Source organism: Bombus fervidus, chromosome 2 (genome assembly GCF_041682495.2).
Source record: "Bombus fervidus isolate BK054 chromosome 2, iyBomFerv1, whole genome shotgun sequence".
In the NCBI taxonomy this organism is placed as follows: Eukaryota; Metazoa; Arthropoda; class Insecta; order Hymenoptera; family Apidae; genus Bombus; species Bombus fervidus.
The window spans coordinates 11,993,837-12,009,695 of NC_091518.1; the positions used below are offsets into that span (position 1 = coordinate 11,993,837).

Sequence of the window (15,859 nt, forward strand, 5' to 3'; positions counted from 1 at the left end):
ATAAAACCGGTGGTTGAATTTATTATAAGGTGATTGGAGCACAATGGAACGACGGTGGAATTCGACTAGGTATCCACCGATGTTACAGAGGACAATCGAAACTCTTTGAAACAGGTACAATTCGACCTGACATTCGGTCTTCCAGAACTTGATCGTTTCTCTTTGAAATCGGTAGAACTGCGAAGCTCCCGCTTCAATTCACATTGCCTACGTGAAGTAGCAAATGCAACCATAATCTCACCGCAACGAAATTTGATTCGACTTTGTTTAACTAAATGAAACTTAAATGTGTTTAAATCTTGAAAAGATTATGTATCGAATTTTCAGCGATTCACAGTTCTAAATTCTACGATAGTTTCTTGACACAGATCTACCGATATATCATTGAAACGGGCAGCCACAGTAGAATAGTACCGCATTAGGTCAGACGCGAAAACAATAGATTTGAGTCTCGCTTAACGCTTCTGAATTATAACAGGAATATTTTTGTAATCTTTTGAAATATCTGCCAAATGATTTATCGATGAAGGTATCTCAAACATATTTCAATCGAACCTTATTGTATCAGATGCGATTCAATCGAATCTTATCGGCGTTGAATAAGATCCAATCGAGTCTGTATGGAATGGAATCCAATCATGCTCTATTCGCATTAAATCAGGCCCTACGAGTTGCCATCGTGTCGGATAAGGTTCTATAGGTCCCCTATCTGTACGAATGAGGATCGGACGGGTCGTTGTATGCCATATAAAGCTCGACCGACTTCTACATCATTGGATTCAATTAAATGTCATGTTGTTAAATAGCATTAATAGCATTCGTTTGCGCTTGGTCAAATCATACGCTTTGTAATTATTGTTAATTGAAAGAGGAAATCGTAGTTAGCTTTACCGTACATTCCAACCAATCAATGATCGATTTATCTAATAATAAATGAACAAATAAAGTTGATATTTACATAGAAATGTTTTTCTTTTTGAGAATTTATTTCACGTTATTTGGATTTAAAATTAATTTCACATAATATATTTTTATCGTAACTTTGAGAAAAATGATTCTGCAGATGTATTCGCTTAAAAAAACGTGGAATATTCTTCACGCTTCGAGATTGCTTTTATTTCAAAGATATTGAACTTTTCACCCCGATGTAGGTCAGAGCCAGCTTTAAAATCGTGTACAAGAAATCTTACAAAGTATACATAGACACAGAATCACGCGTGTCCCGCATGAATAATTCATTAATGTAACTTCGTCGACTATAAAATTTTAATTGCGCCTTCGTTATTAATGAACACGATCGTTCCTGGAGAAAACGTTAAGAGACCGTGTAATGGCAATTGCTTTACACGAACGCGCAGCTTACACAACTCACGCGTGTAGACGATGATGGACGACAACCGGCGTTGCAAATGCGCTTCGCGTTGCTACATTAACGTCTGACATATCTCGCGGACATCCTAACGTCGGTTTGCTTGTACGGCGTGCAAACAAAAATTTCGCATTACGAATGTACACATTCACATTCATTTGATTTATCAGATATGAAAGAATGTATACATCCCAGTTTATTTGATTTATCAAATATACAAACGAATTTAATCCGTGTACATACTAACATTCTTTCATACTTTAGACATGTTGGATTACATTATAGATAGACCTGACACGTAGAATATGAAAGGCGAGAAATATTATATTTGAATAATAATATAATGTGATTTAGATACATTGTATGCTCGGAAAAACACTGGTATACGTATTTCCTACGATCATTTTTATTCTCACATTCGCACATTCTCTCTCTCTCTCTCTCTCTCTCTCTCTCTCTCTCTCTTTCTCTGCATTTCCCTATGTGATTCATTCGACGTGGGCATTCCTAAGAGATCTATGATCTCAAGAATTCTGTTGCAACACTATTTTTTCACGCCTTCAGCACTCGAGGCTGAATGCTCTTGATTCACGTGGCCATCGCTTTGCTCTACTCTTGAATCCGTCGAAAAAAGCACGTAGAAATTATCCCGCAATACAAGTTAATATACGAATTTTGTTAAAGTTTTAGGAAAGTTTGTCCATTCAAAAAGAAAAACTATTTGTCCGATGGGAAAGCAATGTCCGTATATGTTAGGTTCTTTCAAGAATATGTGCGTCCATTTTTTAAAAGACTGTTTTATGATTCAGGTATGTTTAAAAAATAAGAGAATTCTGTGTGAGTCGTGCGGAAGATGAAAAAAGACAGAAATGTCACTCTTATTTTATTATCACTAAATCTAAATTTATACGTTTGATTTTATATTTAATGAATAAAAACGTAATTGCGATCGAACCATTCCTAGAATGCAATATTTCATTATAAAATATTAATCGAAAGATCAAAACGGAAGACTCTGTCATTTATCGAATTCAATTGCCGTCAGCATCCGTTAGGCGTACACTTCTGTCGTTTAACTTCGTCTACGACCTTTTCCCCTATGCTATAGATTTGTGCACCAAGCGTCCCTGGGATTCGTTTGAAACTCCTAGTTATTCCGACCGCGTCGTCCTATGTAGGAAGTTCCCGGACCGTGTACAACTATGTACGTATGTAGTCCGAGTGGGTAGAACGGTTGTACGAGCGAAAGGGAGGCCGTGCTCTAAACAATCCGGCTATAGTCTGGAGGGGCTAGAAATAATTAGTAACGGTACAACTTTAATCTGGCAACATTATAGTGGTATTAAAACGGTATGTGATGTATTAAGCCTGTATTTACGCAACACGGATTTGCCTCGCGCTAATTGAATGCGCCTTAACTTTTGGATATTCACGATGTAAGTAGAAACTGTGCGTCAGTGACAGATACGTGAGCAAAGCCTTCAATGAAACTAGGAAATAATAATATATGAACTAGTAATTAAATTTTAGTTATTGTAGTTACATTTCTAGAAGTTAAATTACCGCATTGGTGTAATCGGTAGTGTTGTAAATATGCGAGATTATTTCGTAAGTGGTGCATTTTTTTGAGGATTCAATTTAAAACGATGAAAACAATGAAAAATGAATGCAAAATAGAGAAATAAGAAATAATTGGAGAAAGTGAAGGAAAGATATCACATAGTGATTAATATTAGAACTCTTGGCAGCAGAAGTATGAAACTTGTTCTAAAGAAATGAATATAAAATGAATAAAGATAAGAAAAATAATTCAATAGATTATTAAAACTACAAGGTATGCAGCAAGTTGTAGATTTATAAAACTAGAAAAAATCATAATTGTCGATTTGGTTTACTCTGCTAGTTCTAAACATAATTACCGAAAGATAGCTATTTGGTTTAATTTACGTATCAAAAAGAAATTCCACATGGAACACATAAATTAGTACAATAATAATTTTATTACAATCATCCGAAACTACTTGGAAAAGAAATAAGGCCAAATTTCTGCTTTTACCGTTTATACGATACAGGCGAAATGGGAAAAAGCCGGCGCAATTTATCTGATATAAATATATGATGGCAAAGTTCAATATCACACGAGCGAGGAAGAACACGTCTTTGTTTTCCGTGTAACATTTCAAGGATGCGAGGCCAACCCCGTGTACTATCTGATATATAGCTATAGAATACGAAGAGGCTCGTAAAGCCGTCAGAAACAAGTGTTACGTCCTGTATTGAGGTTGTAAGATATGGTGGTATGCATGTACCCGAAACCTATAATGGAACTTCGAGATCGGACGCTTTGAATAGCCGATCACGTGGCCGCGCGTTTAGAATTAGGTTGTACGTTCTCCCCATTTCCGACGAAAGTGATTTGTTGTCGGTAGGTTGAGATCAGGCGAAACCAACGAAAAATATAGAGCAACGAAACTCGTTCGATTAAAACACGAAAAAAAAAAAAAAAAAATAAAAGGCAAAAAAAATTATCGGCAGATCATTCAGTTGATATTCTTCGCTTCTCTTTACTCTCACTCTAATTGTTCGCAACTATCGATCGTTAGCCAATAACGAGCGTGGAAAAGATCGAATTACACGCAACCGTAAACCGTGCATTGTTAGAGTGACACAACATTGCGATAGTTCGTTGAACTGTGACACCGTTGTTGTTAAACGACACCGCGAAAAACTGCTCGTTTTTTTGAAAAATTTCCGCTTTGCGAACTGAAATGATCTCTCGAGTGAATTTCGCAAATCCCTTTATACACAACGGTGGAATATTTAGATGCCAAGGTCGTCAATTTTTGAACTCGATAGCCAAGGAATTTCCGAGCTGAGTTAACAAGCTTTGCTCTTCTTATTTTACTTGAATTTTTCAACGTTTGAAATTTGAGTTCGCGATCTATAATGCATTCTCTTGACTTTGGCTTATAGACGTTTCTGTATATTTTACTTCTCATAACGTTTTAGTTGGATTCTGCAAGGCGATCCAACGTCTATTTGCAAACCAGGATAAATTCGCTTTTCTCATTCTTTATTTTCCACGATTGTCTATTTGAATTTTAAGGACGCTGGGATCCGACGTTGCAACCGGCAACAATGTCCTGTCTTGGGCTCTCAGCTTTTCATTTTCCTTTTCCTTTAATAGTTACTCATTTAAATTCTAAAATCCTTTAACCAGAAAGTTCTCTCTCTCTCTCTCTCTCTCTCTCTCTCTCTTTCTGGTGCGCGTTACGAGTTTCCATTTTGAGTAAATCATGTAAATTGATTCTAAGAACGATTAAATGACTCAAAGGAAGGTAATTTCTCACAGACCAGAAACACAGTGTATTAAATTACGAGTTGGTATAAGTTTTCTGTTAATGCGCTATCGCAATAAATTTTAAATAAACAACGTTGCATTGAATACCCTATTACTCACCTACGCTTTGTACCATTGTATCGTGCGATAAATGAAGAAATAGCAACCATGGGAAAAAGCTAAGGAAAGGTGAAACGCTGATGCAAAATAAAACTGGGTCAACATCGTTATCTGGCGAAGAATCGAATTCATTAGATGCCCTATCTAATAAACGTTAAAAATAAACGTCGTTTCCGGTCACTCCGGTACACTCAAATTTCTATTGAATTATACTCTGGGAAGTCTGAATTGCCTTTAGAATAACATAACCGAATCTACTTCATGGTACAACATGGCGTAGTTCTATGAGAATCGTCGGATTGTGAGCAATTTCCCGAGCAATTCACCTAACAAGTACTCTTTGCGAGCAACCATTTGTGAATATCAAAAAACTTCCTTTCCCGACCTCTGCAACGCTAAGTTTTACCTACAAGTAAAGAACCTGTTTAATTTTAATTTAATTCTCGTCGTCTAACCCGACAGATCTCCGACGCATTCGCAAAATGCCGTTTTCAATGTTTCAGAAGGAGAGTAGATCCTTAGGTACTTAAATTGCCTATTTAAACGGAAGAAGGGCTTTTTGAAAGAAAGAAATTCAGTCGCGCGAACTTCCGCCATATTCCACGCTTTGATATTCTACTTGTAATATTCTTAACGTTTCGGGTAACATCGAATCGCATTCGTGGTACGAATTTTGTTTCCATCTCGACAAAGATACGTTATATAAGATACGTAAGAAAACTTAGCTTCAATTATAACTTGAACTTCGATTCTTCAATAAGAATAATTAAGTGGAAGGGTAAATCATGTACCAGGCGTGATAAAAGTATAGGTCGTGACTCTGGTTTGATTTAAGAATTTATACCGTGAAGATGATCTTGAATTTGAAAATTAATTAATAAAGCCTTCGTGGATCGTATTTTATTCACTCATCTATACACTCTGATACCAAAAATATAGAATCATCTGCATAAATCATGAAATATACTTTCTTCGCGCCACATATAATATTTCGGTGTGTTGCACTTGATGCAGTATCACAGCAGTGAATGCCTCTGATTTAAATGTAAGTTAAATTACGAAAAAATCGTAAAGCGAACTCTCAATTCCAACTGAAATCGTCGATCAAATTCCAATCTGTCCATCGATTCATTCGATCCAGCTGTTATAAACTGGGATCGAAAACAAGGTGCGCAAACACGATAAAGAAAAGAAAGGGGACAGAAACGATATCGGTGAATAGGTTCCACAGAGTGGACCCAAACTAGAGTGATGCCTGTTGTAGCTTTTGTGTCGGTTCGATAGCCCGTGCAAGGCAAACAAGCCTACGGGACACGAAACAGGCTCTACGATGCGGAAGCGAGCCCGGCTTCCGTCCAATGGACTTTCCTTCTTCCGTTCACGGGATGTCGAGCACCGTCATTACGTCGTATGCAGACGAGCCAACGTTCCTAGCCCTACCGCGGGATGAAGCCAGACAAGACAGAAGAGAAACAGACCAAGGATACGCGAGGGGGTCGAACGAAAGGATTTTCGGATGCAAATTTTATTCCGTTTCCTTCTTCGCGATCCCACTCCTCTTTCCCCCAACTGCTCATTCCTTTCCATTCGTTCAACCAGTCAGCCTTTCTCCCTGGCCTGTTTTTGTCTTCCTTTCCAACTTGCCAGTTTCTTTAACCGATCTTGTATCCGACGATCCCGCGAGATCCTTTACGCGTCGTCGACCAACTAGACAGAATTATCGCAGACGGTTTTTCGCGAACCACCGTGGCGCCGGTTTACCAACTTCCGACCGAGTTTTGCGAATCGTGCAACGGTCCCGTTCCGGGAACCATGTTTCCTCGTGGAAAGGGAAAAACACGATACAAGCGACAGAGTTAATGAATTCTGACAGGTTGCCAGCTACCCTTCGACCTCCTGGGACAACAAAGCCCCGCCGACACCTTCGTTCAAGAAAGATTTTCAGCTAGCCGTCGCGACCTGTCGAGGGAACGCTCCAAAGAAATAACGCAGTTTGGCCGAGACAATCGGTGAATACGGCAAAGTAGATGTAATTGGAAACAAGATTGTCACGTAAAGTATTTAATATTTCATTTCCGTTTCCTTTTTCGTCAAACGTCACGATGATGGGACAGAGAAATTTTGGAGGAAATGAATAAATTCGATGAGATGGTTTTGCGTTGCAGAGTTTGCTTCTACAAAAATATTTCAATACAGTTCAAAATTTTTAAATTTCACGAAAGGACTCTATATACATGCTATGTTATCGAAGGTAACAATATTTCGATTAGAATACGTCTCTTATTTATAACGATGTTTCGCTGTGAATAATCGTTTATCAGTAACAGTGGAATAATTTTCGTTCTCCAAGGATAACTTTCTAACCCCGTACGGTCGTAAGCCTAATACATTTAATAAAACTCGAAGTTGATATACCTATTAAAGTTCCGGACAACACTGTAGAAACGATAGTAAAAACTCGTTATTCTTTTTTACGTCGGCTAATGTATCACGGATTACTTGAGGGGGAGGAAAAGATGGAAAGGAAAGAACGGTGAGCAAGCCTCCCTGGGGGCTGGAAGAAAACGTGTTACAGGGAGAAAAGTGCAGGAAACTATAAAGTCTTCTAAGTCGATCGTCGTTAAGCAAGGATTTACCGATTCTTCGAACAGGATAACATCTATGTAGGTTGTTCCCGAGCATTGTTAGATACACCTTAGATCCAATCGTTTCTTTTTTCGTGAACGAATCCAGCTTGCCTTCGAGAGATCAATCGATAACGCGTGCCTCGTCTCGATTACGCCGTATTCGAGCTTCAGGATTCCGTTTGAATTGCGACTCGATCGTTTCTCCTTTAACCTTCTTCTGCCGTGCTCACCTCGCTACCTTCGAATAATCGCGTCTCCTTCCTTCGAACGGCCGGAGGATTCGAGAAAACATGGTTATTCGATCGGGAGAACACCGTGACACTTTGTCGCCCGGTAAAGATCTCTGTCGGATCTAGAACTTGACGTCCGCGCACCGCTCACGTGAAATTTTCATGAGACAAGGACGTTCGCGTTTCGACGGTCTCGGATTCGTTTAAGGCGATTACGCGCTTCATCGTGACCAAGAAGTAAGAAAATCTTTTACTCGATGGGTAAATAGCAATAGATGTTTCTGACAGAGAAGAAAATGATCTGACGATTCTTATTTCTGTTTCTCTTACAAAAATGTAGTTTACGTACTCGGTTGTTTATCTGATTGATGTTTATTCAGATTGTTATAAAACGATTGAAATGGAAACGTGTTCGGAGTCTACGAGAAGCTTAACGATGTTGTTCAGAATTATTATTCTACATCGCTCATACAATTGTTATTCTACATCGTGTATCTATAAAAGTTTGCAGTTCAAAGTTTCTATAAAAAGCTCGAACATGGAGAATTAATCGGTGCTACACGCCAATTCTGTACATAAGTACATATAATATTGTTGAGATATGTATAATTTTCTGTGCTGGACTGGGTTAAATGCGTAGTGGGGATATTTGTACGTGAGTGTCAGTATGTGTGTGCGCGCAGCGTATGTAAACGGTGAATGACGTGTGTAAACGGTGAAAAACAAAAGAATGTAAACGGTGCAGTCGGTTAAGAGTCGGGTATGGAAGAAAGTGCTGAGACGCGTGCAAGTATGTATCGATGAATATATGAGGAATCGTCCATGAAATAAATATGTTATTGTTTTAATATTAATCTTCAATATTAATTAAGTGTTCCTATAACATTATTTCGGCTTCAAAGATCCACAATTTTCAACAAATATAGAAGTAAATATTTTATACGAGACTTTCATTTAATAGAAAGCTCCACGGTTTCTAAATTATAAATTATCTACAATGTGAAATATCGTTAAATTTCATCTTTTTTTTTTTTTTCTTTTAAGGAAGTTATTCAATATAAAGAGCACAAGTTGGTAATATTAAAATGCGATCGATCTTTACAGTTAATTCTCTCTCTCTCTATCTTTCTCTCTCTCATGCATTTTGATCGTTGCATATTCGACAGGAACGCTTTCGCTGCGGCGTTCGTCCATTTTCGATTTATTTCAGCTTACCGAATCGAAGAACCGATAAAGCAACATGCATTCAACGGAAAATATACGGAACGTTGACCAAAGTGCAACGTTTATCGTCTGCTGAGGAAAAATTGTAAAGTTTCCGACGGTCCTTTCGATTTCAATACAGAGTACCGCGTGGCGCGTCTCGATCCTCGAAAAATCGAAATCGATTTCACGGAACGGCGCAAAAATTCTACGCCATTTCAACTGTACGTATAATGGACAAGGAGTCGACGTTGGAGAGCCTTCGATAGCGAGTAGAATTTTTCTAAAATCGAGCGATTCCCTTAGCATAGAACGCCAACGAACGTAAACGTCGAATCGTAGAATCTCGACGAGGTCTGACTAATGCCCAACCTGCTCCACTGAAATTCTGATAAAACCTGTTTGTCGATATCTTTCTAAGAAATCTGCGATTTCTTCTCAATCTTTCGACAAGTTTTAATTTCCTCCATTGTCGTTCGTGTTTTAATTAAAAGGATCAAAGATCGAATCTTAAGTGTAAGTGATTGCAAACGACAAAACGAGCTTTTTTCCCTCGTTTTCGCATCAAGTGATAGGAAGACGGGGGACGATGCACGAATGATGACGATACTTTACCGGCTCGTTATTCCTCCTCCGAGTGCAGCGCTGTTATTAAAGCGACTTAATTTATATTTTTCATTAGCCGGGAAAGCAGATATCTGTGTTAAAGCTTTACTTAATTAAATTGCTATACAAACGACACCGTCGTGGATGGGTGTCTCGCATTGAAATGACCCGAGTAGAAGGGTAAAGAACGAAGTGGGGCGAGAGAAATAGAGGTCGGCGTTAATATTCACGGGGAAACGACGTTTTGAAGGCGGAAACGCCGGGTAACATTCTAAAGGAAAAGGGATCGAATTAACGAGCGGAGCTTCGACGTAGCGGAACTGCCACCGACAAAGTGAAATTTTAATTATATTTCGAAAAATAGGACGTTGTGGAAAGAATTCCACGAAGTCGAATTCGAATTCGAATTCTGCACGCGATGCGACGATCGTACTAGACATTTCGGAATCTCTACTCGCGCCGGAAGACGAGTATCAGTAGAACTCGAACATTTCGAGGACTTTTAAACGCGTTAATGACCAGCATTCACTCTGTACGGCTGGACACGTTGGATTTCCGCCAATCAGCGCAGCAATTAGCGGAATTCACAGAACGTGCTTACTCGGCAATCGGGTAAAACTATCGGACGACTAAACGGCAGATTTTCGGTCTTAATAAATGTACTGGTCAAAATAAAAGCGATCGTTCGACGAAAAATATTTCGAACTCTCGTGAAATTTCCGCCTACGCCTATTAAATAACGAGAAATAACGTGGAGTTCGTTTTTAAAATCCCCGATCAAATCCATGTAGGCAAACGATCGTCGAATTGCGACTACTCGAAAATTTCAATATTTTTTTATCCTTTTAGCAAAATTAGCGGTTTCTTTTTATATCGACAGGGATTATTAGGAATCAAAGCGTTATACACATGTATGTTAAAAATTTGAATGCACTTGTACACCCGAATGTACACACGGAATATTTTTCCATGAGACATACTCTGGCATAATACATAATCTATATAGATTAAATAATTGCAACGTATACATGATCTTCCAGATTTACGTTCAGTAATAATTGAGACAGGCGAGGACAATCTACCACTTACAACATACCGCTGCAGTTAAAAAATTGAAATTTCCGCACGTTTTTTTAATTTTTTGATGACACTAAAAAATTCTTAAATTCCTCGATACATTGTAATCCCGCGAAAATGGCACGTAAACGCAAAGAAAAAAACGCTGTTCATATCTAAAAATGCTTATCAAAACGAAACGCTCCACCACTTCAAACAGCGAATCAAAGAGAAATACGATCGAAACGCATCCTCACACTGAGTCGATCGAATAAAGAGCTGACGCGTTTACAACGAGCCGAGCGCACCGAAACGAATTCAATAACTAAATATAATCTCCATAAATCCTGGAATCCGTCGAATCCACGATTTCTCGTAAATTTCCCACAGCATTTTGGAGAGGAGGGTGGAATGTCGGTTGTATGAAAATCAGGCGACGGTATTTATCATAGCTGCACGGGGTGATGGTGTATCGCATAAAACGGACGCGCCCCGCCGAAAGAACGAATCACGCGAACTGGATACACCGGAGGCGAAAAGCGGTCGCGACCGACCGATTAATTTCCGTTCGACTAACGCAATAATCGACGCCGGCCAGGTTTCCGCGATCGACGCGCGATGTCCTGTATGATATACATGTATGTCGTGGCAATGTTAAGCCCAACGCGACTCTCATCGTGCTACTACGACGTCAGTATGGACCTGTGTAAGCACACGACCAAATACGACATTCGACCAATGCGACCAACACGTGTTCGAATCGTGTCGATGACTGACTGCAGGGCGATGCTCGCTTTTGACCTGTATTTGAATTTTCAGGACACTCTCTTTTATGTAACTGCGATACTTTTGCGTGATTTTTTGCTTTCAGTTAATAAAAACAAATGTATTATGTTAAACGAGCCGGACCAAGCACTTGTTTTAATAGACGAATAAATATAATAATTAACCCTTGGACCGTAAACGTTTTTATGGTGTTCATAAAGTGTAAACGTGGGTCTTTCATGTCCGATGCATTTTTCAGTAGTTCAAAGTACTTACAAAGTAACTAACAAACGTTCTAAATTAAGGTTGTCATAAAACTTTTGCCAAATAACTTTTTTTTACGCGGGAGAAGAGAAAGATTTTTCATCTACCACTTTGCGATGAACTCAACCTGATAAAGATAGAACACGGGACACCCACGTTTACAGTTTAAGCGTTAAGAATATTAGAGTAAATATAAGATATAATTCATTTCATTTATTTTATTTTCATCTCATTCGTTTCATTTCATTTCATTTCATTTCATTTCAACGTCCTCTTGATTAACACATTCAATACGAGAGACGAATGAACATACGCGCCACTGGGATTTCTTCTTTTCTTACGGATAACGCGTGAATGAATGAACATATGTTACAGAAAAATCGATTTTCGTCATCAGGAACCCCTTTGATTTTGTGCGACGCATTGCATGTGTTAATTTAAAATCAGTGAAGGTATTTTATTGATAACTTGTTAATTAAAAATAGATTGAAATAATATTGATAGTATTGATAATATAAGATTTGCACGTATATATGTATTTATATTTTACACGAGTGGAGTTGTACTTGCGTACAGATATGAAGGGAAACTGTGGGTGTATTTTGTCAAAATAAAAACGTTTTATTTTATCCGTCAGCTGGAACTGACATTTGAGTTTTCGACACGACGCTCTCTTACGCAATTTCAACAGATTAGATCATCGACTATTTGTTTAAAAGCAAACGATTGTATTTTAAATGAAGTTCTAACAAACAAATAATTAGCTTAAAACTAAGAATACAAGACGCGTGCGTTATATCTTCCGCGATTTTTTAACTTTTGAATGTAGCTATTTAAAATCATCTTTGAATATGGTGAAATTTAAATAAATTCTTACTTACATATTCTCAATAGTATTGCATACTATTAGATGCCATTTAGCTTGATATTCGCGCAACGTAGTGATATAGGTACATGCAATGCAATTTCTACATCCTATCTCTGTCACAAATTAATGTTACACGATCGAATTTGTGTTTTGGATGAGAAGGGAGTAATTCCGATTATCGGATGATGGTTGGATTATTAAATCACGAATCGCAGTACGGTTGGCGTACCCTTAGTTAGATTTATAACCTCTGGTTTACACGCCGGTTAGATTTCGACTCATTCCTGTCATTGCATTTCCATGACTTTTACAGTAATTTCGAAGATTTAACGTTTAACATTGGTTAATGGCCAGGGTGACATTAGGATGTGACTTTGCGATCGATTTTGGCGTTATGTGAGCTTTAGGATCAGTGGACAATGGCTGGTATTCGAGTAGGGGGTAAAGTAGACTTGATATTTTGGGAGGTGATTTATGACCTTATCTAGGTCGCCGCACGCTCAAGGAACCCTTATTAGCGTTGGAGACTTGACACATACTTTGAAAGCCAACAGCCAATGAAACTTTCTCCAAGTTTCGACAGTGTAATTTAATAACGTATAAAATGTTGAATTTAATTGTTTATCAACGAACAATTCTCTTTCGCGATGATGAAAGCGAGCTAGTAAACAGAAAATACACAATGTGTAATGCTAAACTACAAATTATCAAATGTTTAACATTAAAGTGACTTTATATTAATTAAGCGAATATAATATAACAAAAATAACTGCATCGAATGGTATAGCTAAACACGATGCACATTGTTCGATCGACACGTATTGACTGAATTTTCCATCTCCTATCACATCAACTTCGTTGTATGAAAAAACATCTATGCGTCTCACAGGCACTTTGACATCCTTCTTTAACAATGTGTCGGTGTATAGTCCAACAGAAAATAAAATTCAAAGGCATCGTACAATGCACCGTGCTTTTCTACGTAGCCTCTATTGTGTTAAACGTTGCTGATAACGTGAATTTTGATAGTTCGTTGTAAAACGAGAGGGATGAGTGGATACAAGACGTTGTCTGATATGGAAGTTGATACTGTTTCTGAATGGGTAACGTCGGCTTGCAATTTGCCAAGCACGGTCGCTGTTATTCGATGTAGCACAAATTTCGATAGTCTGATTCAACATGGTAGAAACGAGGTTTGAATTTTATCTAGGATCATGACGAAATTCACTTACGTTGTACTGTTTGTTTGGTCAACCGGTTAACAGTGTTTCGCTGTTTTACATGTTAGACCTTCGACCAGAAAATAAATAATTCCTTTAAAACAATTCACCGATTGATTGAAAAATCGCGAATCATAATAATTACGTTCGAATATCTTCCATATATAACACACTTGCTGTAATTAACTTCCACTCCATTTAAACCTTTGTGCGTCCTTCCCACAACAAATCGAAGTCCTCTCTGTATTCCGATCCAGCCATCAAAATCTGCTGACCTGCATTGTGTGCGCACGTGCGCAAACTCACCAGTATGTAAAGCAACACGCAAATACGCCAGCATGTAATACAAGATGCCTCTACACACACGCTCCAGTCTCTATACTCGCGCATACAAAATGCGTAATATCGCGCGTGCGCGACAATACACGACAGAACTCGTTGTGCGATATTTTGCAATAAACAATAAGTGCGGTTTCACGAGCTATTTAAAATGTAAGGCAGAAAATGTTTCAATGTCCCCCAGCGGGCCCGATATTATTCAATGTATCGCTATTGTCAGTGAGAAACAGTGGCGTTGGTGCAGATGAATCGCGCGCGGAACTCGAAAACTCGTTGTGGAGGACTCAACGGCGGAGAATTTCGTTGGTTTCGAAACGCAAACGTTTCCATTGCTAGGCTCGAATCTAGCTTCTGAAAAAAGGAAAGCAAGTGCTTCGAAGGAACAATGGACAGACTTAACTTTTTTCCAGACCAGAGCGAACCTTTGTTCCGCGCAAGATAGAATAATGTTTCACGCGTCAGTAACCAACGGTCGCTAAACTATTCGCGGTGGAACTTTTGAATGTGGTCGTTCCCTGACTTGTTCACGATTTTACGTCCAACGAGTAATTTTGGTTTACGACCAGAAAATCTTTAGACAAGATAGCTTCTGGAAAAAAGAAAGGTAGGTACAACAACGATGTTGTCTTCCCTGTGTAAAAATCATTTTATCAAAGGTTTTCCCATCGTGTTAAATCGATGTTCTGTTGACTTATCGTGTTTTCCTGGCAGCGTTTCGTATCAGCTGTACACCACCTGATGGCTACGTAAAAGCGCACTGACAGAGTTCATACAGAATCGACGGTTACATATCGTGCATATTGATTTATCGTTTCGTTCATGCTACCAATCATTTTATCCAATTGCTGGATACTTTCGAACGATTCTCTCTATTTTTATACCGAAACAGTCGGTCAATACATTACTTAAATCAATCAACATTATTATTCAACCTTCTGAATCATCGCTCTAAATTGATCGTCAAATATTCCGAATATTCAATTACTAGCATTTTCAAACAGCCAACCAATTTCTCTCGTAACTGTAGCTCGTAACATTTTCAACCTAAAAGCTGCCATTTTTCTTCTTTGTACGCCCTCATTTAAAAATACTGAAGCTTCGCAACGACGACCCTTAAACGCTCGGTCGATTCTCCAACCTGTTTCCCTCGAAAAACAAATCTTCGCGGCATCCAATTTCCGCGTTTCCGTCCTTTCGTGCGCGCACCGAGTTTCGCTTAACGTACCGAAAATTACGAATACAAGTGGCTCGTTCCATTTTTACGCGAGGATCGTATTACTCGCTGGTCGTAGAAAGGGAAAGTAACGGTAAATCATAAATTAGTAACTGTGCGAGTATTCCAGATACGTCGGTCCTCCTCCCCGGGACGACAATGAGTACGCGTTTCGCGTGTTTCCCGCAAATTGCATAATCTCGCGATATTTCGTTCGGAGTGGAACAGTTCCTCGGTAAGGGAACGCGAGCTTTGATTGGAGCGGCCGTCGTATCCGTGAAAAGCACATTTCGTGGGCCGCGCTGACGAGAGTGCGCGCGCGCGCGCGCGTGCGGACGCCTATCACGGCGAAATGGCAACAGGGAGAACAATAAACGCCGCCAGCCGGAGGAAATATTTTAACAGGCCGGGCTGCGCTTCGCCCGCGCCCCCGCGCCGACAAAGTGAGCAATTATGATTCACCCTTTAGAGTGCGCCGGTTTACGACGGGGTGCCGTAGCATTTTTTATCACGAACTTTAACGCCTACTATTTCACAGGGCAAAGTAGTCGTTTATTATGAAACGCCGGAAACCAGAATTAACGTTAACGAAAAGTGGTAAGCTTCGAATTAAGTACGAATCATTTCCATCTGTTTATT

At 39.0% G+C, this 15,859-nt stretch overlaps 1 protein-coding gene across 5 annotated transcripts in view; it reads right to left on the bottom strand.

The window, feature by feature from the left end:
- The window catches only part of Ddr (discoidin domain-containing receptor 2), a 224,286-nt gene that overhangs the window by 113,992 nt on the left and 94,435 nt on the right, over positions 1–15,859 (bottom strand). The window lies entirely within an intron of this gene.